Source organism: Polypterus senegalus, chromosome 4, assembly GCF_016835505.1.
Source record: "Polypterus senegalus isolate Bchr_013 chromosome 4, ASM1683550v1, whole genome shotgun sequence".
Lineage (NCBI taxonomy): Eukaryota > Metazoa > Chordata > Cladistia > Polypteriformes > Polypteridae > Polypterus > Polypterus senegalus.
Window position 1 is genome coordinate 173,227,936 of NC_053157.1, and position 23,062 is coordinate 173,250,997.

Below are 23,062 nucleotides of genomic sequence, written 5' to 3' on the forward strand. Positions count from 1 at the left end.
ATCCTTTAGGAACAACAGAAAACACACTGAAATGCATACATTTTTGTCTGACTCCTGGTTCAGTCACTGTGTGGAGTTTGCACATTCTCCCCATGTCTGTCCATCCTCCAGTTATACAGTTTTCCTGACACTTTCATAAAACATGATGGCTTAACTGATTACTTAAAACAACTGTATGGACATATCTAACACTTAGTGATTCATGATTAATACGTTAAATGATGTTCTTCTTTGACTTTCAGCCTTTTCAGGTTTTAAGTCGAACATGCCATTCAGCCCTATATAACTTGCCAATCCCTGCTTTTTTTTAACATCCTCGAGTCAAAATCTGCAGTTTCTTAAACTACTGATACCTACAAGACTTCTTGATAATTTTTAATTTGTCTGTTTTTTATTTGTGTAAAGAGGACTTTTCAAAAATTGCCATTAAATTTACCAATGACTGGCTTTCATGTGTACTGCTGTATTCTTTTGGAGAATTTAAAGTAGCAACTGACATTCAATTACTCAATTCCCTTCATAATATAAAGCACTAACAAGTGAGTATATTTTTTATTAATTTTATTAAAAGCAGGTCACATTCCATACAACAGGGGTTCCCAAATCTTTGGACGTCAAGTACCACCTGAGGTTAAGTGAGTTGCGTTGCATACCACCCGCACCTTGTTGTAAGGGGGGGAGTTCGGGTCTAAACCGCCCCGGAATCTGAATAAAAGTTAAGAATTGGAAGAAATTATGCATAAAATTAATGAATAAAATGTGTGCATGTACATAAATTGATAAATTCCGCCCCGAAACTAAATCCTGCCTTCGGCCTGTATGTGATGCAGTTACCAAAGACAAAATGGTATCGGCTTTGTGCTTAGATCTAGTGACTACGATACGATACAGCGGCAGTGCACATATAACAACAAACGTGAGCGGTTTCTGTGAGGCAGAGTTACCGAAGACTAAGTAGTGTCACCGTTGTGCTTTCATCTAGTGACCAAAAGCTCAAACAGTGAAGAAGTAGAAGTTGACTTCCGTGAAACAGAATTATGGTAGCGTTAAATGAACTAAATACTGATTCGAATAATAGGTTTTATTTAATCAGATGACGAAATTTCACACCACACTAAATTTGGGAATCCACGTGTTATTGTATTTAAACAGTTTCATTGGTTTTTTGCTTACAACAGGCTTGTCATAAAGGGGTTTGCACAGATAAATTAAATTTCAGGGACCACGATGCGTACCACCTCAAAAGGCTCCGCGTACCACAGTTTGGGAACCACTGCCATACAATCAAGTCAAACTTAACATAACTAAATTCAATTTAACCCCCTCCCAAAATAAAGAGAGGAAGGCCACCAGTAGGGGTGGGGGTAGAAAAGAGGGAAGAGAATCCTTCTCCCCAATATAAATGCATTATTTTAAAATGTTATTCATTAAATCCTGCCAGGTTTTAAAAAATAGTTTTGAGCAGATCCTCTAGGTGAGAATTAGATTTTTTTCCAATTTCAGATTGTATATGATATCAGTTACATACTGACGTAAAAGACGTGGGCTACGATTCTTCCAGCTGAGCCAAATAAGTCTACATGCTAGTAGTGAAGTAAAGGCAATTACAGCTTGTTTGTCCTTCTCCATTTCAAGCCCATCTGGGAATACACCAAACACAGCTGTTAACAAATTAGGAGTGATTGTGACATCAAGGTTATCTGATAGGTATTTAAAGATTTTGGTCTGGAATAATATTAATTTGGTGTGGCTGGATCTCGTTTGCAACATTCAGAGGTTGGATCTTGCCCTGAAAAGATTCTGGGCAATTTTAAACAAGATAGATGTGCTCGATAAAACATTTTAGGTTGAATAATTGCATGCTTTGTGTATATAGAGCTAGAGTGAATTCTGAGCTTGGCTGCCTTCCACTCCTTTTCTGAAATGTTGAGTAAGCGATCCTTTCCTCATTGTACTCTGGGATCTTTGAAAGGTAGGGACTTTAAAATGTTTTTATATATTATAGAAATTAATACTTATATAAAATACTAATGTAAAAGAGAGATTTCAGTTTTTAAATTTATAATAAATTTGACACCTTTTTAAAAATTTGTTTTCACGTTGTCATTATGGGTTAATCTGTATAGATTGATGGGCAAAACTAGTGCATTTATCCATTTAAAATGAAATCTGACACAATAAAGTTTACAGAAAGTGACAGAGGCTGAAAATTTTCTGAATCCAATGCAATTACCGCCCCTAAAGGTATCCATGTACACCACTTGTTAGAGGAATATCAGGAATGGCTCACTTGGAGTAGACCATTCTGCTGGGGTTATTTGTCTTAGAAATAACATTAAGCTGACAACTGTCACTATTGTTCAGAAAATCATGTATGATTCACTAAGGTTATCCCTTAGAAAAGTAGATTGAAAGTGATGATAATGACATATTCAATCGTACTTTTCTGTTTTATTGCATGGTTTTTAGTGTATTCATTCATTGTTACTTGCTGTTTTAATTTAAATATTAGTAAGTAGTTGTTGGTCATTCTTATGCATTTTTTTCAAACCCAGTTATTACAGTGCATGATTATGAACAATACTGTAGGGGTCACCCCCACAAGGCTCTTAAGATCTAAATAGACCCTAATTAGACCTCCACAAAGCTTGCCAGAAGTATATAGATATATTTTTCAAAAACAGAAATAAATATTTTGTGCATTTTTAGGCTAAACAAATAATGAAAAACTGGTGTGTCACATCACATCACATCACAGTGCCTACTACTGAGTTTGCAAAAAATATATATAGTAGATATAGTAGCAGAGTGTAGAAAATTCTTTACAGGCAGGACTGAAAGATGGCTGTCTCTGAGTGTTTTAAAGTCTGGATGGGGCATGGTGAGTGTCTTGCTAATAGGATGTGTTGGACTAGATGTTTGAGTGGTTGCAGTCCAATAAATCAGAACCCCACATGTGCATTGCTACTTGCCTATATGGGGCATCATTTCAGAAAAGATGAAGAATGTAAATGCAATTGCTGATACCATGATACTAACAGCATTCAGGTTATGTTAGAAATGTAAACTAGCCATGTCTTATTCCCAGTTCATATCAGTTTTGGAGGCGTTTCTTGTCACCTGTAAAAATGGGAAAGTGAGATCTTTGATATCACTGGAGTCTTAGAATACAGAGTTGCTGTATTTAGATGTTCGATAAACATGCCTGTTATAGGAATGGTCCTTGTGATACCCTGTGTAGTGGGAAGAATGGCACCAGACTACACACGCAGCATTTTGTAGTACGGGACCAATTGGGATCAGAATTGAGAGTTGTTAGACAGGGAGACACAGACACAAATGGAATTACAAAAACAAAAGTGTTTTTGGTTTACAGGTGCACAGAAAACAGTATCAGGTGGGCTTTTTTACACAGTCCTCACTGCAACTGACACACAATATACAAAGAAGCAATGTCCCAAAAAATAGTGGAACTGTATTACATTGAGTATTGCGAGTCCCCAAATGAAAAAGAAACAAAGACAATAAACACAACAGCTGTTGTGGTGTGAAGTGTCTGTCACGCAAGCTGGTGATCCTTAGAAACATGTCTTCTGATTGGGTTGTGACTTTTGGTCTGACAGATCTTATCACAATCTCTTCCAGTTTCCAATTGCTTTTATATTGTACGCACTGATACTTTGATCTTTTTTTTTTTTTTTCAATTTTTCTAAATTAATTGCCTTCACTTTAGTGATAATAATGCTTAGTCTCATTTTATTTGTTATTTGAAGTTTTCTTGGCATTATTACTGGAATATTTTCCAGGTATTATTTCAGAGAGTGTAGTAACACAGTCTGTTCCAGCTCTGCTTTAAGACAGATAGAAGGTTTTTTAAGTAATCAACAGCCATTGGGACACCTGTGCAAATTCTTTCCTTCAACTTGCAATGCTTTATTTAGTCTAATTGCTACAGAACATCTGTAGGTTGTAACCTATTAGTTATTCCATAAGGAAGACACATTTGTAATAATCTGAAATTTCATTTTTTTCAGTTTTTGCAAACCTAAACTTTAAATTTAAACCTAAGGCAGTTTATGGCTTACCTTATCACCATTTTAGGTCATTCATTGCATTCCAATTGATCGAATTTGAAGAAAAAATGGAAAAACTGAGGTTTTCTGAAACTTTTGACTGGTAGTGTATATACACAAAAAAATTGGTAGTCTTCCTATATAAAAATTAGACAGGAAGATACTACATAAAATCAAAGTCCTTCCAAGTCTTTGGCCAACACAAATATTTACAAAGAGTAAAATCAGTGTATTTGCAAAAACACCAAAAGTGCACCACAAACCCAAATCATATAAATACCTTCACCAAAATTATACTATATCTAGGAGACATTTATATCTTTATGTACAAAAAGAATATATATAGAAAATAAGGCACAAACTGCTATGCCTGATGTACTTTGAGGTTAACTAAAACAAACTCTCACTCACCACCATGACTAACCCTGCAGGCAGGTAGTGCCTTTTATACTGGACAGCATAACTTCGAACCAATTATGCATCATTCCTCTCCCTTCCTTCATTTGTGGCTGAAGCAGGCACATTCCACTTATGTGTTAAGCCCCTCCTTTACAATGCTTGTATTAAATTGCATAGTGGCCTAGTGTGCTCGCACAAGCGCACCCATATACTCTCTCACCTGGAGAAGCTGATCTATTCTCCGAAATTACTATAAGTTCTTTTTTCTTGTAACTTAATTTTGGGATTCCCTTCTCAGATGTATTGCATGCATGCATGAAACTAACAATCCACGGTTCTTATACTACAATAACAGGAGGCTATGAAGATGCTGAAATTTTGACTAGGCACACATGAAGTCCAGTAGGCCTTCCCTGATCCTGTGCATACCCAGCCATTGACGGCACACAGTGCAGTCATGCTGGCACAAAACTGAAATATTTGACTGTTTAAAAAAGTAAGTGCCTTTATTTTACTAAGTGTAAGTTGTTTTTACACCGGTCTAGAAACTTTTTCTTTTAAATTGGTGATGCTTGGCAGGCAGATTACCACAATCCTGTGGCAGTCCTACAGCAAGGCCTCCAGTTCTCAGCTGTCAGCGGAAGGGAGATCAGCAAGAACTTTAAAAGAAGTTGGTGTTCAGACTTCAGCTTTTAAATGAAGTGGTCAGATTGATGTGTTTTTTGACAGATGGGTTTTAAGTGTGTATATGTCAATACAAGTTGCCCTTTTGTGGGTTGTTGATGTGGGCTTTTTTTGTCAGACGGTGTGTCTATGTATAGTATAATCTGTATGCCTAATATCCTATCTGACATATCCAATCCATATCCAAACTGATTACATTCTCCATATTTAGTTTATTCTGTATTCCTTAGTACCAGAGTTAGATTCCACCATTCATCCAGTGGGACTCTCCCAATTACCATGGGGTAATTCACACACTGACCACACAAACTAATAAACTAATAAATATATGATGAACAACTGCCAGCCTCAGACACAGGTAGAAATAACAATATGCAGTATTTGAACAAAATAAGTAAATAAATACACAGGAATCTCAAGATGTTTTATTATTATGTTAATACCACAGTGGTTTTCCCTGTAACTGCAACAAACTGGCCAGGCAAATAAAAACAATTTATTTTCTGAATTTAGCAGAGTGTCATTTGTGTTTAAAAAATATTTTGTTTTGTTTTATTCTGGGGTGACAGTCTCACTTCCATAATTGTGGCGGTACCATCCAATTTTGTGTATGTCAGTGGTTATCAGCCCTTCAGAGGTTGGGTCCTACACAAGCACAGTGATGGGAAAAGTAGGAGTCCGTCTTGGAGAGCCAAGTATCTCATTACAGGCAACATTCAGTGTTTTTATACTTTACCAGTCATAATTTGATAAAACTTGAATGCTTGAGAGATGTACTTTTAGAAAGCCCTTGGCCAACACCGTGAACACTTGCAAAGTCTACACAGATATTACTTGTATATGGATTTGAGCTACACATAGAGTTCTGCTCTGGATTAAAAAGTTATTTATTGTGAAAAAGTCTGCCAATACGTTTAGAATGTTGTATTAAAATTGCTGTTGGATTAATAATTGCAGCCTGCTTCCTTTCAATTCAGTAATTTAGACTGCATGCAAAAAGTGTCCTGCTTTGGTTGCAGTTTGTTTGGAAGAACTTCTTGAAAATACATTGTGTTCTGAATTATCCATGCCTATTTTGCAGGCTTTCTGATTTTTCAAGTATTCTATGGTGTGCATGTCCTGTAGCTAAGTAGACATGTAACTTTAACTCACATAATTTCATGCCTTTTTTCAAGCCAAAGCAGAGATAATTTAACAAATGAGGCTCATTCTATTACATGGAAAAATCCCAAGAGTAAACAACTTTTGAAAAAGCTACATCCTAATAATCACATAACAAGAATAAATTATATCCGGCCTTTATCTGAATTATGGTTGCAATGAGTACATTTTGCACATGTATCTTTACATCCATTTTCTTTTCTGTCTTATAGGTTCACCAGCAATGATTTCTGTTAGTTTTTTTTTTCCTTTTCAAAAATGAATGCATGCAGTGTGTGGAACTGGACCCGGACACACGCCCATTCTCCTTCCTCCGCACCCGGGGAACATGGCCTTTCTACAGACCATCAGTGGTCCATGGGGAGAACCACTCCCGTGGGGTTGTGCAAATGTGAGTCCGACCCCGAAGGGCCGACTACCGCGGGGCAGGGCACTTACCTCCAGGATCCCGTCACTCTGAGGTGCCTGCCTTGGTGTAGCCTTCTCTGTTGCAATGCCGGCCTGGCTGTCTTTTGGAGCCCGCTGCACTCCGGCAACATCTGTTCTCCTTCCTCCGCACCCGGGGAACATGGCCTTTCTGCAGACCGGCGGCGGTCCGTGGGGAGAACCGCTCCCACGAGGTTGTGCACGCGCCGCTCCCGCGGCGAGTGTGTGGGATCCGCTGCTGTGCCGGGCCATCCACAGCGTGATTTTTTTCTGCAGGTCCCCATCTTGTAACAGACGGAGCATCCTGCCGACTACGCCACTGTGGAATTGGACCTGGACACAGACAGACGGAAAACGGTTTCGCAACCAACACACTCATTTTATTTAGAATTATATTTACAGTTTGTTTTAGTGCACTACCCAGTGCCTCTAGCACCGATCCCCTAAAGTTCAGGCCTCACAGTCACTGATGCCTTCCTTCTGGCTGCCTCCACTCCTCTCTACAGCTCCGTCCTCTTCCACCCGACTCTTGCTACTGAATGAAGGGAGGCGGCCCCTTAAATACCTTCCCGGATTGGCTCCTGCTGCTACCCAGCAATCCCCCGCAGACACACCCCCATGTGGCGGAAGTGCTGGCTGCGCACCCAGAAGCCCTCCGGGTGTCCCCAGTCTTCTTCCCCCAGCACTTCCTGGTGTAGCGGAAATGCTGAGGTCCAGGGTTCTTCAGGCACCAGGGCGCCACGGGCCCCTACAGGGTTGGGCTTCCAAGCCCTCTACCTGTGGCCCCTAACACAACCAGGGCAGTCACAAGCCCTCCTCCGGTCCTCCTGGGCGTCCCGGCTGGGCTACACCCCCAGTCGCAAGCCACAAGTGATGCAAATACATTTTAGGACTGTCACCATTGTATATTCCTAATGCAGTGGTTCCAACGAAGATGTTAAAAAAAAGAAAACAAGAATCGAAAATATGAAAAATACATCTATTGAAACCAAAACAAATTAACTTTAACTACATTCTGATACTAGAAAAATAAATATAGAGTTAGATAAATGTCGATAAAAATTAAGTAGGTGTAATAAATATGCATCTATGATATATCATTCCCCCCTCTGCTGCTAAAGATTTTACAGCTGCTTTTTCACCAATCTCCACATCATGTGAATCCACGGATGCTGATGTTTTATTGCAAACTTTCCACACTTCCTGCTGTTCTGTGATGGATGTCGTAGCCCCACTCAAATGGAGACAATCCAAAGTCAAGCATGACCCATGGCTAAACGAACAAACTCGCTCCATCAGGCAAAACTGTAGGCAGCTAGAACGTAAATGGTGGAAAGATGGTCTCACTGTTACCTTCGACTGCATGAGAGACGCGTGGTCCCAATACCAGAGAGCAGTCAGAGGTGCAAGGAACCGTTTTTTCGCTGACATCATCTCAAAAAACTCTGGCAATCAACATGTCTTATACAAAACACTACATGCTGTCTTCTCTCCAGCCGTAACTGTTTTCTCTTCTGCCTCCACTGCTCTTTGTAATCAGATCCTCACGTTTTTTCTGGATAAGGTCACGAACATTAGATCCCAGATCTCCATTTCTTCTTCTGGCTCTGTTGATTTAGCCGCTCCTGTGCATGGTTCCCTCACCACCTTTGAACCCATTTCGCTCCCCCATCTGGAAAAAATCGTTGCCTCAATGAAGCCTTCGGGCTCTCCAGACGATGTGGTGCCGTCCAGACTGCTGAAAGATGTGTTTCCTGTGATTCGATATGATGTCCTAAAGATCATAACTAGTAGTCTATCCTCGGCTATAGTTCCTCGTGCTTTCAAACACGCAGTTGTACATCCAATTGTGAAAAAACCTGATCTTGACCCTGCCGTTCTTTCCAATCTTCGTCCAATCTCCAAACTACCTTTCTTGTCAAAAATACTAGAAAAAGTAGTTTATGAGCAATTAACTCATCACCTACAGGACCATCAGGTAATGGATCTTTTTCAGTCAGGCTTTAGGCCCCAACACAGCACAGAAACCGCGCATTTACGTGTCCTAAATGACGTCCTTTTGGCATTGGACTCAGGACTCCACGTGGTTATGGTTCTTCTCGACTTATCTGCTGCTTTCGACACAATCGACCACGACATCATGATCTCCCGACTCGAATCCTGGGCTGGTGTATCTGGCTTAGCCCTCGACTGGTTCAGGTCATATTTCTGCAACAGGACTCTCAGAGTCATGCTAGACGATTTTTCATCTGAATCAGTCCCACTCCCATGTGGGTCCCCAGGGTTCCATTTTAGGGCCACTACTTTTTCAATCTACATCCTGCCTTTAGGTGCAATTTTTAGAAAACATGCAATTTCATATCACCTATATGCTGACGACTGCCAAATTTATTTCTCCCTCAAGCCAACTGACTCCACCAAACCTCTCCTCGACTGCCTATCTGACATTAAGGACTGGCTGGCTGTAAACTTCTTCACCTGAACGATTCAAAACCGAGGTCATTGTTTTAGTCCCGACTGCAAACAGGCTCCACCCCTTGGCCTCGTTTCTCTTCCCATTCCAGTAACTTCGTCTGTCTCCAATCTTGGAATCAAAATGGATACGTTCCTGAAAATGGATGCTCAAGTCAACAGCACAGTAAAATCCTGCTTTTTCCATCTAAGGCAAATCGCCAAACTCAAGCCTATTCTGTCTAACCACCTCCTGGAATCAGTAATCCATGCATTCATTACATCCCGGCTTGACTACTCTAATTCCTGCCTTTTTGGTATCAGTAAAGCCACTCTTTCTAGACTCCAACTGGCTCAAAATGCGGCTGCAAGGCTTCTAACTGGAAGTAGCAGAATCCAACACATTTCACTGATTTTAAAACCCTACACTGGCTGCCAGTTAGATTCAGAATCGATTTTAAGATTCTCCTCTTAACCTATAAGGCATTAAACGGTCTAGCCCCGCCTATTTGAGTGTCTTGCTCCATTGTCACAATACCCCTCGTGTTCTTAGATCCGCAGATCAGCTGCTCCTAACCGTTCCCAAGGCACGTTTTAAAGCTCGTAGTGAAAGGGCTTTCTCCGTCTGTGCACCCAGGCTCTGGAACTCCCTGCTCTTAGTGGTTAGGCAAGCCGCTTCAGTCACCACATTCAAATCTCGCCTAAAAACGCACTTCTTCATATTGGCTTTTAATTCTTAACCTGTTTCATTTTCCACTTGCCTTTTGCTATTTTCTCTATTTTATTTGGTCCCCTGACCTGTTTTTAGTATCTGTTTCAATTCTCTCTTAATGTTTGTTTTTAATATTTTGCTTTTAGTCCTGCTTGTTGTAACTGTACAGCGCTTCGGTCAGTTGTAATGCTGTGTTTTTAAGCGCTCAACAAATAAATATGGTATGGTATGGTATTAGTGGGCTCCTTTCAAAAAAACGTTAGGAGGCGCAATTAGAACTGTTATGAAAACTCGGGTCGCAAATACTTAAATGTTGAGAAATGCTGTCCTAATGTGTGTTCCTCCACAAATATACTTCAATGATGGTCATGCCTTTTATCCCACTAGATGCCTACACACCAGGGCCATATCTTAGAATTGCAAGCTGCAAGTAACATTTTTCAATTTTTTATCTTTTGTTTGTATTCTGTTGTGGTTTACCATGCTACTTTGAACAAGTTATTATAGTACTTGTTATTGCTGAATTAGATGACAGAGTCATTGCAATGTTTGCCATTACCAATGATGATAGTAGCACCAGACTAATGTATATTTATATCTAATTTATAGAATTAAAATGCGCCATTACATGTTTTAGGATTCTAGATAGTTTGGCCAAGTTCACTCAGACTTTGACTTTACTTATTCAAAAGTGCAGTGGACACACCAATGGATAATTTTCATAGTATCACTTTTATCTGTTTTCCTTTCACCACTGCCAAGTGACCATCTTTACTTTTACCTTAATTAATCTAATATAAGCATTCTTTTATATCTGATTAATAATGTAACTTTCCTATTTCTATAAAGCCTACTAAAGTGAAAGGTGGGTCGAAATTGACCCAAAGGACATGGCAGTGTTGAAAATGTGTAGTGGTTACTCATAAATAAGAATTTTACATTTTCTAAAGTTGTGGCAATTTATTAAAATAATTCACATTTCTGAGCTGAAAAGATCAAGAGGTGTTGATGCATTGTGAACAAACTACTCTAAAAGTAGTGGAAAATCCATTAATGTCTGTGTTGGGTCAAAACTGACCTGAGATACATGGCAAGGTATTATTTGTAAGAAACTATACAAATAATGGGATGCTTGGATTTTTAATTGTTCACTAATTAAAAGGAAATGTAAGAAAAGTCATACAGAATATCCCGAAATGATTCAAATATAAACAGAAATTTATGAGCTACACTTTATTTATTGAATATGATGAAATGACTTACACACTATATTTCTATGTAGTCTCCGGCCACTGCAATCCACTTGTTCCAGCACTCAGGAAGCTTCTTAATCGCAGAAGAGTACAAGTTGACTGCATGTTGACCAGTTCTTGCACAGTGTCAGTAACCTCCTCATTTGACTTGAATTTCTTCCCTCCTAAAAATTCCTTAAGTGGATGGAAGAGATGATAGTCCCCTCTGAATGACTTGCACCAATCATACACTCTCGACTGAGAGACAGAGAGAGAGAGAGACTCATCCTCAAACTGATTTTTAAGTCTCTAATAAATCTGAGATGGAATGACTCCTTCATTTGTCAAAACTTAATAATAATTTGCTGTACAAAGCTGTTGTGTACCTTCTCCTCCGGCGTGTTCATTACAACTGACAGGAAGGGGAGAAAGAGCAGCTAGAACTACTAACAACAACTTCAAACATGCATGTGTCTGTCCAATGAGTCACTAGTTTACTAGTTTAAAGCATATATAATGTTTATTTTAGAAGTCAATATTATTAGACACGGCATGCCATCTGCACGGTACCCAGATAGTCCTTAAGATCACACCCTGCATATGTAGGAAGAATTTCAGCAAGGGCGTCCCACTCTCTTGGCCTCTCTCGCGATTTTGTCATGGCGATTTTGTCGGCGCGCATTTGTCAAAAACAGTTAGCAGGTTTGTCGGTGCTCATTTGTCTGTCGCGGTTTTGTTGGGCCGCATATATGTCTATCGCGCTTTTGTCGGTGAACCCATGTGACAAATGTTGTTTGGATACTTCACTGGTCACAGCTTTGTGGAAGAATGGCAAAGAGAAAACCACTGTTAAAAAAACAAACATGACATCTCATTTAGAGTTTGCCAAAAAGGACACAACAGACTCTGAAATCAGTTGGAAGAATGTCTTACGGTTTGATGAAACCAAAATCAAGATTTTTGGCCATCACACCAAGTGCAATGTTTGAACACTGCACATATTTGAAAACATGCAATCCCCACAGTGAATTAAGGTAATGGTGACATAGCACTCTTGGGATGCTCCTCTGCAGAAAGCGCTGGAAGGCTTGTGAGGGTAGAGGGAAAAATGAATGCATAGAAATTACAGGGAAATCCTGAAGGAAAACCTGAGGCAGTGTGGAGGAAACCTGCAACATGGGAGAAGGTTTGTCTTCAACTAAGACAATAACCCCAAGCTTATAGCCATATCTACTCAGGAATACTTAAATATAACAATGTTAATGTCCTGGTGTGGTTGAGTGATAGTCCTGACCTCAATCTCACTTGAGAATTTGTTGCTCGACTTGAAAAAGAATCTTCACTCCTGATCATCATGCAGCCTGACGGAGCTTGAGTAATTTTTCAAAGAAAACGAAAAAAATATTGCAGTGTCCAGATGTGCAAAGCTGATAAGAAAAAAACCTGTGTGCACAGACTCAAGCCTGCAATGGCTGCCAAATGTGCATTTATACTGACTGGGTGAGCACTTTAACAATCAATTATTTTGTGTTTTATATTTGAAATTACTTTAGTTAATTTTACAGAGATCTGTTAGTGTTGACCAGTGTTAGAAAAGCCAAATTAAATTACATATTGGATAACAATGAGGTGTTAAAACTTCCATTTCATTCTAATAATATATTAATCCACTTTTCCATTTTCTGTTACTAATTGCTCCTTTAGAGGATTACAGGGAACCAGTCTAGAAGTCACCATGCATGGTGCTGGTTGATTGCAGGCCACATTCACATACATGCTCACTCAGGTCAAGTCCCAAACATCTCTGGTATGTGGAAGAAAGATTAAATAACCAGACAAAAATCACGGGTACATGGAAAGAATATACTAACACTATACTGTAATCATCCTGGGAATGAAATGTAAGTGTCTGAAACCACGTCACAAAATACTATAGAATTAAAAAATGATACAAAATAAATCACATCCATTAACAGATCAAGAACTGGTTCTCCATCCAAGGGTGCATATTACTGCCAGGATAGGCACCTGCTCCTTATGCTCCTGAACTGGATTAAGTAGGGTAAGTAGGGATTGGAAACAAAGAAAGAATAGACACCTCTATGCTCTCATGCATTTGTCTTTGTATGTTTGTGTGTGTGTGTGTGTGTGTGTGCACAGTAATAATAACTGAAAAAACAAAAATACATAAATATAACAATAATACACTTTAAAGTGAGATGCAGAAGGCAGCCTCTGAAGGCATCTTTCAAAATATGCTGTATCTGATAAGAAGAAGAATGATTTCTCTCCCATCTGAAAGGATGCATTGGCAAAGCATTATCAACACAACTGTGTTCTTTTGTTTTCCTCCTACATGAGAAATAAAATCAGCAGCTATTTAGCTCAAGTAATCTGCACTGTCAACAATATATTAATTGAAGCTTAAAATGTTTTTGAAGTCTGTAAACTCAAAACTCTCACTTTCAAAAAAGGAAAAAAAAAATGTATGTAATATAGCACATACTTTTATTAATGTCTGCTAATATATTACAGCTGCAGCTTTTATCTCTAAAAGGTGCTAGAGTCAAAGGTACAACTGGGTGTGTGCCCATTTGTCCTAGAGATGAACTAGAGCGGAGAAATGTGTTTCAGAGACCAATTGTTGGGAATATTAAATGTCCCAGGAGATAAATACTGCGGATGAATATTGGCCTGGGGAGTATTTTTTCCAGAGATGAATTGCCACTGACCCATGCCTTTTAATAGGAGAGCTGGAAAAGTAGGTTTCAGCGACTGGTGTGTAAACTTTACAATATAAAAGGACAGCTCCAAAGGCACTTGGCCTTCACAACTCATTTAATAGGTCGGTCAAAAGAGGTTAAGTGATTTTCACAAAGTTACAAGAGGAGTCAGCCAATCAGGGACCATTTTTTAACACTTTAACTACCTGTCTGTTCCTGCAAATAAATTGTATTTGAAATTGGGCACAATGTAGTTGAAGCAATAAAAAGAGTCCCTCCAGAATGGTGGGCGTTTTTTAAGAAAGTTTGAATAATCATAATAAATATTTTTACCTGCATGGGATTTTAGAAATCTATTGGTTTTAAATTACTGAAAAAGCAATAGCTAATAATCGGCAGTCGTATGATGAGAGACATCAAATACTGATTTAAGCAAGGCTGGGAAACCTATACTAGTGAACACAGCCACATCCTGTTTGCATTCTTTTGAAGGGATTTACATAATATGACATGGCATTAAATTGGCTAAGACACAAATCTGCTCCTTAATCCAGAATGACATGAAGTGCTTGTTGTGTCTTGTCACTATCATCTTCTTAACAGGCCTTCTGTAACTTGCCTTGGTAAATAAAAAATATTTTTAATGATACGTTTTGGAAAGTGTGTGGCATATATCTCTTGGTAAGTGAAACAGGCTGGCTGTATATTATGAACAGAAATATAAACAAAGAGAGTGAACGCCTAAGAATGTGATCCTCGCTCATCTTTCTTCCTTTTCATTTCTAATCAGTTCCTATTTGGAATGTTGGTTTGAATCTATGACTCTAACGAGGGCCTCAAAGATAGTGTAATGGCGTAAAGCTACTGAAATAGAAGAATATGTTGCCATTTAACTTTTTCACATGTATAGAGCTGTGTATATATATAACCGCCCTGGTTCTTTGGGGGCTACGGGTACAGAGCTTTGAAGCTCTACCCTGTAGGGGCCCGTGGTCACCGCCAGGGGATTCCCCCATGCCTTTGGAGCCCTGGTGTGGCGGAAGTGCTGGGGAGAAGAAGAGCGGGGACACCCGGGTGACGGAGTTGCGGAACCCAACTGAAGCACATCTGGGTGATAATAAAAGGGGCCGCCTCCCTTCTTTCGAGGCGAGAGTCGGGAGCGGAGTGGACTGAGCTTAAGGAGGCAAGGAGGCAGCCTGAAGAGGAAAGTGAAGGCATTGTTGTGAGGCCAGGACTTTGGGGGTTTTGTGGTGCACTGGACTGTTGTATATATTGTAAATAAACATGTTTGTGGGTGACATGAACGTGTCTGCCTGTCTGTGTCTGGGCCAGATTCCACAATGGCGCCCAACGTGGGGCGATCCATCTGTTACAAGACGGGGAACCCTAAATAAATATTTTGTGGACGGCCCGGCGCAGCAGGTGTACCCACACACGTGCTGCGGGTGCGGCGTGCCCACAACCTCGAGACAAGGAATCGCCCAGCAGACCCCTGGCGGACCACTGAGGACTGGTGCTCACCCGGTGCGGGAGAAAGACAACGGCCAGGGCAAGAGTGCAGCAGGTTCAGACGAGTGTGCCGGCGCTGGAGGCGCCTGCGACGGCGTGTCGCCCAGTGAGGCCATGCCAAGAACGTTTCCTCATGCAGACGGGATCCAGGAGGTAAGTTCCCTGCTTGTTGGCAACAGGCCCTGTGGGGCCGAATGTCTTCTTTGTTTTCAGAGCAGGGGCTGCCCGGATCCGCGTCAGTGGTGGGGGCATGCCGCTTTGCGGGGCACCAGCGCAGCAGCAGCTACGAGAGCTATGAAAAGGGAGCTGCTGCCGCTCGTGAAAGCCCAAAAAGGCCACCGCACCAGGAAGAGGAGAGCCAAGATGGCCGCGGACTGGAAATCCCACCCGCTGACAGGCATGGGAATGGCCGGTGTGTCTTGTGTGCCTGCCAATGACTGTATAGAGGCGGGACCAAGGAATGTCCGTCTCGTGCCCAGGAGAGACCCGATTGGGCCAGAGGAAGAGGCCCACAGGAAGTCGCCGGCGTGTGTTGCTGACAGACAGGTGAGACTACTGTCAGCTAACTTCCTGTCGTTGCCGGCTGCTCTGCGTGAGCTGGAGGCCTGCCTTCAGCCTGTAGAGCAGCGGTTGTTACAGGTGCTACGTGCCCTCCGGGCAGAATTGCAAGTACTGGAGAGGAAAGCTGTCACGTCGATAGAAGTGCTTACGGATGGCGATGAGACGGCACGACGCTTGATTCTTCAGCCGGGAAGGTACGGCGGGGACAGTGAGTACAACCGACCCCGTTCAGCATGAAGGAGACTCTGCCAAACTGTGATGTTAACGAGCAGTATCGAGTACGCAGTTCTCCAACAACGGACACGGCAGGGAGCGCTGTGCGCGAAGTGAGGAGGCAGAGATCACAGGGGCTGGCAGGACAAGGGCTAATGAGTGCCCTTGGTCCTAGCGCCCTACACTCTGAGCCCGCAGCAGTCTCTCGTCGCTCTGTAGAGACGCAGACGGGATCGGATCTGAGCGCTTGCCATGCTCAGACCCTGACCATCACAGCGTCCCAGAGGAAAAGGAGGAATCAAGGGAAGAATGCCGGTTCCTCCGATACGGGAGGACGTGAGGCAGGCGGCTCACGTCCAGTTGCTGGACGCCCTCTGCAGGGGTAGAGGGAACCCGCAAAGTCAGCGGCGAGGAAAGGACTGCAGGCGGCCCCATCTATTACAATGACAGGAGGGACACGGAACCCACAGAGTGGGTGCCGAACAGGCAAGTGCCAGGGTGCCAGTCGGAAGGGGGAGCGCTGCCAGTGCATGGCACAGTGGGACGCCAGGGAAGGGTGTCCTGGCAGCGGCTCTGCCCCTTTGTTTTTGTGTGTTCCAGGACCAGACCCTGGACGTGCAATAGGACCCGCTTCGTTGGGAACCTGCCCTCATGCGACGGGCCGTCTGACGGGAGGACTCTCCGCTGGCAAGGGGGTGCCGCCATGGCTGGCGCAGACTACAAAGGGGTTAGTGGCTCCAACCAAAGGGGCACAAAAACCTCGGAGGGGGTGCCGAAGGAGTGGGTGCCGGTAAGAGGGGGGAATGCGGCCTGTGCGAGGCACAGGAGGACACCAGGTGGTGGTGTCCAGATGGCGTCTCCGCCCCATGCCTGTTGGGAGAACAGGGCCGGACCCCGGCTTCCCAGGAGTAGGACCCGCTTCGGGGGTAAGCTGCTCTCGCGGGATGTGCCACTCCTCCTGAGTGGTCTTCGCTGGCAGTGGGACACTGTCAGAGGTGGCTGGGGTGGCGACCCGGCCAGCACACCCAAACGGACCATAGGAGGGCTTGCGCCTTCCCCAGACCATCTCGGGGCGACCGTCCTGGTTCCTTTGGGGGCCCCCATGCCTTTGGATCCCTGGACCTCAGCACTTCCGCCACACCAGAAAGTGCTGGGGGGAAGAAGAGCAGGGACACCCGGAGTGCTTCCGGGGATGCAGCCCGCACTTCCGCCACACAGGAGTGTGTCGGCGGGTGATTGCCGGAACCCACCTGGAGCACATCCGGGTGATAATAAAAGGGAGCGGAGTGGACTGAGCTGAAGGAGACAAGGAGGCGGCCTGAAGAGGAAAGTGAAGGCATTGTTGTGAGGCCAGGACTTTGGGGACTTTGGGGGTTTTGTGGTGCACTGGACTATTGTATATATTGTAAATAAACATGTTTGTGGGTGACATGAACGTGTCTGCCTGTCTGTGTCTGGGCCAGCTTCCACTATATTTATATATATATATATATATATATATATATATATATATATATATATATATATATATATATATATATATATACTGCTCAAAAGAATTAAAGGAACACTTTTTAATCAGAGTATAGCATCAAGTCAATGAAACTTATGGGATATTAATCTGGTCAGTTAAGTAGCAGAGGGGGTTGTTAATCAGTTTCAGCTGCTGTGGTGTTAATGAAATTAACAACAGATGCACTAGAGGGGCAACAATGAGATGACCCCAAAACAGGAATGGTTTAACTGGTGGAGGCCACTGACATTTTTCCCTCCTCATCTTTTCTGACTGTTTCTTCACTAGTTTTGCATTTGGCTACAGTCAGTGTCACTACTGGTAGCATGAGGAGATACCTGGACCCTACAGAGGTTGCACAGGTAGTCCAACTTCTCCAGGATGGCACATCAATACGTGTCATTGCCAGAAGGTTTCCTGTGTCTCCCTGCACAGTCTCAAGGGTATGGAGGAGATTCTAGGAGACAAGCAGTTACTCTAGGAGAGCTGGAGAGGGCCATAGAAGGTCCATAACCCATCAGCAGGACCAGTATCTGCTCCTTTGGGCAAGGAGGAACAGGATGAGCACTGCCAGAGCCCTACAAAATGACCTCCAGCAGGCCACTGGTGTGAATGTCTCTGACCAAACAACCAGAAAGACTTCATGAGGGTGACCCAAGGGCCCCATGTCCTCTAATGGGCCCTGAGCTCACTGCCCAGCAGCATGCAGCTCGATTGGCATTCGCCATAGAATACCAGAATTAGCAGATGCACCACTGGTGCCCTGTGCTTTACAGATGAGAGCAGGTTCACCCTGAGCATGTGACAGAAGTGAAAGGGTCTGGAGAAGCCATGGAGAACATTATGCTGCCTGTAACATCATTCAGCATGAGCAGTTTGGTGGTGGGTTAATGATTGTCTGGGGAGGCATATCCATGGAGGGTCACACAGACCGCTACAGGCTTGACAAAGGCACCTTGGCTGCCATTAGGTATCAGGATGAAATCCTTGGACCCATTGTCAGACCCTATGCTGGTACAGTGGCTCCTGGTGCATGACAATTCCTGGCCTCATGTGGTGAGAGTATGCAGGCAGTTCCTGGAGGATGAAGGAATTGATACCATTGACTGGCCACCACACTTTCCTGACCTAAATCCAATAGAACACCTCTGGGACATTATGTTTTGGTCCATCCAATGCCACCAGGTTGCACCTCAGACTGTCCAGGAGCTCAGTGATGCCCTGGTCCAGATCTGGGAGGAGATCCCCCACAACACCATCTGTCATCTCATTAGAAGCATGCGCCGATGTTGTCAGGCATGTATACAAGAACACAGGGGCCATACAAAGTGCTGCATACAATTTTGAGTTGCTGCAATTAAATTGCAAAATGGCAAAATGGACTAGCCTGCCACATAATTTTTTCACTCTGATTTTTGGGGCGTCTTTGAATTCAGGGCTCTGTAGGTTGATCATTTTCATTTCCATCAAACGATGTGGCATCCTTTCGTTCCTAACACATTACCCAGGCTATATCAGTATAGATATCCAGGAGGATTTCTTTTTCCCATTGAGATCTGATGTGTTCCTTTAATTTTTTGAGCAGTTTATATATATATATATATATATATAAATATATATAAATGATTGTAAACAGTGTAAAACCTATTTTATTTTTTCCCTGTGTTCCTTTATGTCCCCATTCTGTCACTGGGCCAGAATCACAAGTACTCAACTATAAGATAAGATTCATCTTTCAGTGTCTTTTGTCTTCATTCAAAGGTATATTTGTCTTTCTATTTCAGCATTATAATCCTTTGAAATATGGATAAGAAATATTTTTTGTGATTAGAATCACAATGAACTATGACAGTTTCAGACTGCTGTTGTTAAAGGTTAAAAGTTTGTATTTTTTCAGTTCTGTTTTGATGAATAAACCAATATACTTCAGTAAAAAGAACACTTTTTGTTTTTATCTAAATGGACAAATTGTATTTTAAAGAATGCTCTTGGGATTGCAATGGTGCAATTGATTCAAGAGTTTTGGTTTATGTTTCTCATTGGTTTGTGTGGGTTCCTTGAGATACTACACTCTCCTACCATGATCCTAAATCAACCTACCAGGATTGGGAGCTCTGTCCTAATCTATACAAAAATATGTTTATTATAAAATATGTTTATTATTAAGTAACCATAAGGGCCAAATAAAAGTGGGAAAATACTAAATGAACATAAGTATAATGTCTCTGTCATCCTGCCTATATATGTTTTAGTTTCTCTCTTCTAGATGAGATGACTTGTCCACTTGCCCACCACAGTATCGAACACAATCACACACGTTTCTTCTCACTCTGTCTTTCTCTTATGCTTTTGAACTCTGCCTTTTGCTATTTAGTTGTTTGTTCCAAGTCACTTCTCGTCTTACCATTTGGAATAAGCAGTCTTTATACCCTATCTTGGGGTTACTCATTGAACAATACAGGGAATCCGTCCCCCATGTATGGGACTCCCTATGAAAGTGCTAGTACCATGTGCTCAGTGGTGGTCACAGGTGCCTCTACAGCTCAGGACCACAATTTATCCTTAAAGGGTTGGGTGCCTTTAGTGGCTTTTTTGCTTCTTCCTCGCCATAGCATGTAAAAGGGACGACCTGCCTCCCTGCTGTCAACTAACAATCTAGGAAAGATTGCTGGACATCTTCTCAGTCTCCCATGACTTCCCTCTGTCCATGGAGTAGCAGTAATTTCTTCTGAGGCATTCTTTAAATAAATATGTCACATCTTTCCCTTCATTTGTACTAGCATACACTTGTGTGTCTCTACTGTTATTTCCAGCAGTTGTTCTTTTGCTTCTATGATTATCCCATGCTACTATTCCATGCGCTCAAATTTCTTATCCACCTGGACCACTCATTATACCAAGTAAATGAAGACAGAATTTGTGTGACAGATGGGCAGTATAATAATTTTACATTGTTAGTGACTGTGGAGCATTATTTTTACATGAAAATAAACTTTTCAGCAGTACAACTATCTTGGTGGAAAAGGGTGTTTCACGGTGCGCTGATTTATTTTATGTGTTTTCCTTAGTTGGTGAAGAACGGTTTAACTGTAGATTTCATTAAAGTTTTTTATTTAGCTAATGTCTTTATTTAAGGTGACTTACATATAACAGATACATGGCATGAATCTTTTATAGCAGGAGTACCATTGTGTCTGTTCCGTTCCCATTGGTGAGTACTGTATGATTATGAACTTGCCACTCGGCTTGTTGTTCTATTGTGTTATCAGATCATCTAACACAAAAGCTATCAACTAACCTCTTAGGTTCTTTTCTCAATGGCGGACAGGAGGTAATATCAAAAACAGCTATACAACTGTTACCAGTAACTTTTTACCTGTCTCACTGTCCATAATTGTACCCCATGTATTCAACCTTAGGTACTTCTCATTGCAGTCAGCTTGCTGACAGGAACTTTCTTTCCTTCCAAACCCTTACTTCAACCACGTTTTATCACAACCAGAGGGCTTCACAGGAGAATCATGTGTCCTTAAAGGACTGCAGGTAGACAAGGAGTGATCAGTATTAACTTCTCAGCTTCTTCTTGTTTTGGCTGCTTCCATTAGGGGTCGCCACAGCGGATAATCTTCTTCCATATCTTTCTGTCCTTGCATCTTGTTCTGTTACACTCATCACCTTCATGTTCTCTCTCACCACATCCATAAACCTTCTCTTAGCCCTTCCTCTTTTTCTCTTGCCTGGCAGCTCTATCCTTAGCATCTTCCCAATATACTCAGCATCTCTTCTCTGGATATGTCCAAACCAGCGCAATCTTGCCTCTCTGACTTTGTCTCCCAACCGTACAACTTGAGTTGACCCTCTAATGTACTCATTTCTATTCCTATCCATCCTTGTCACACCCAATGCAAATCTTAGCATCTTTAACTCTGCTACCTCCAGCTCTGTCTCCTGGGTCAGTGCCACCGTCTCCAACCCATATAACATAGCTGGTCTCACTACTGTCCTGTAGACCTTCCCTTTCACTCTTGTTGATACCCGTCTGACATAGATTACTCCTGACACTCTTCTCCACCCATTCCACCATGTCTGCACTCTCTTTTTCACCTCTTTTCCACAATCCCCATTACTCTGTACTGTTGATCCTAAGTATTTAAACTCATTCACCTTCGCCAACTCTACTCCTTGCATCCTCACCATTCCATTGACTTTCCTCTAATTTACACACATATATTCTGTCTTGTTCCTACTGACTTTCATTCCTCCCCTCTCCAGGGTCTCCGCAACCTGCTCCCTACTATCGCTATAGATCACAATGTCATTATCAAACATCATAGTCCATGGGGACTCCTGTCTAATCTCGTCTGTCAACCTGTTCATCACCATTGCAAATAAGAAACGGCTCAAAGCTGATCCTTGATGTAATCCCACCTCCACCTTGAATTCATCTATCACGCCTACCGCAGACCTCACCATGGTCACACTTCCCTTGTACATATCCTGTACAACTCTTACATACTTCTCTGCCACTCCCAACTTCCTCATACAATACCACAACTCCTCTTGAGGCACCCTGTCATATGCTTTCTCCAGGACCAGAAAGACACAATGCAAATCCTTCTGGCCTTCTCTATACTTCTCCATCAACACCCTCAGATCAAACATCGCAACTGTGGTGCTCTTTCTTGGCATGAAACCATACTGCTTCCCACTAATTATCACCTCACTTCATCTCCTCCACATCCCCCTTATTCTTAAATATCGGCACCAGTAGACTTCTTCTCCACTCCTCAGGCATCCTCTCACTTTCCAAGATTCCATTAAACAATCCGGTTAAAAACTCCACTGCCATCTCTCCTAAACACCTCCATGCTTCCACAGGTATGTCATCTGGACCAACGGCTATTCCATTCTTCATCCTCTTCATAGCTGTCCTTACTTCCTCCTTGCTAATCTGTTGCACTCCCTGATTTACTATCTGCACATCATCCAACCTCTTCTCTCTCTTGTTCTCTTCATTCATCAGTCTCTCAAAGCACACTTTCCATCTGCTCAACACACTCTCCTCGCTTGTGAGTACGTTTCCATCTTTATCACCCTAACCTGTTTCACATCTATCCCAGCTCGGTCCCTCTGTCTAGCCAATCGGTACAGATCCTTTTCTCCCTCCTTAGTGGCCAACCTCTCATACAACTCTTCGCTTTTTCTTTAGCCTTCGCCACCTCTCTCTTCACCTTGTGCCTTATCTCCTTGTACTCTTGTCTACTCTCTGCATCTCTCTAATTATCTCACGTCTTCTTTGCCATCCTCTTCCTCTGTATGATCTCCTGTACTTCCCCATTCAACCACCAGGTTTCCTTTTCTTCCTTCCTCTGTCCAGATGTCATGCCAAGCACCCTTCTTGCTGT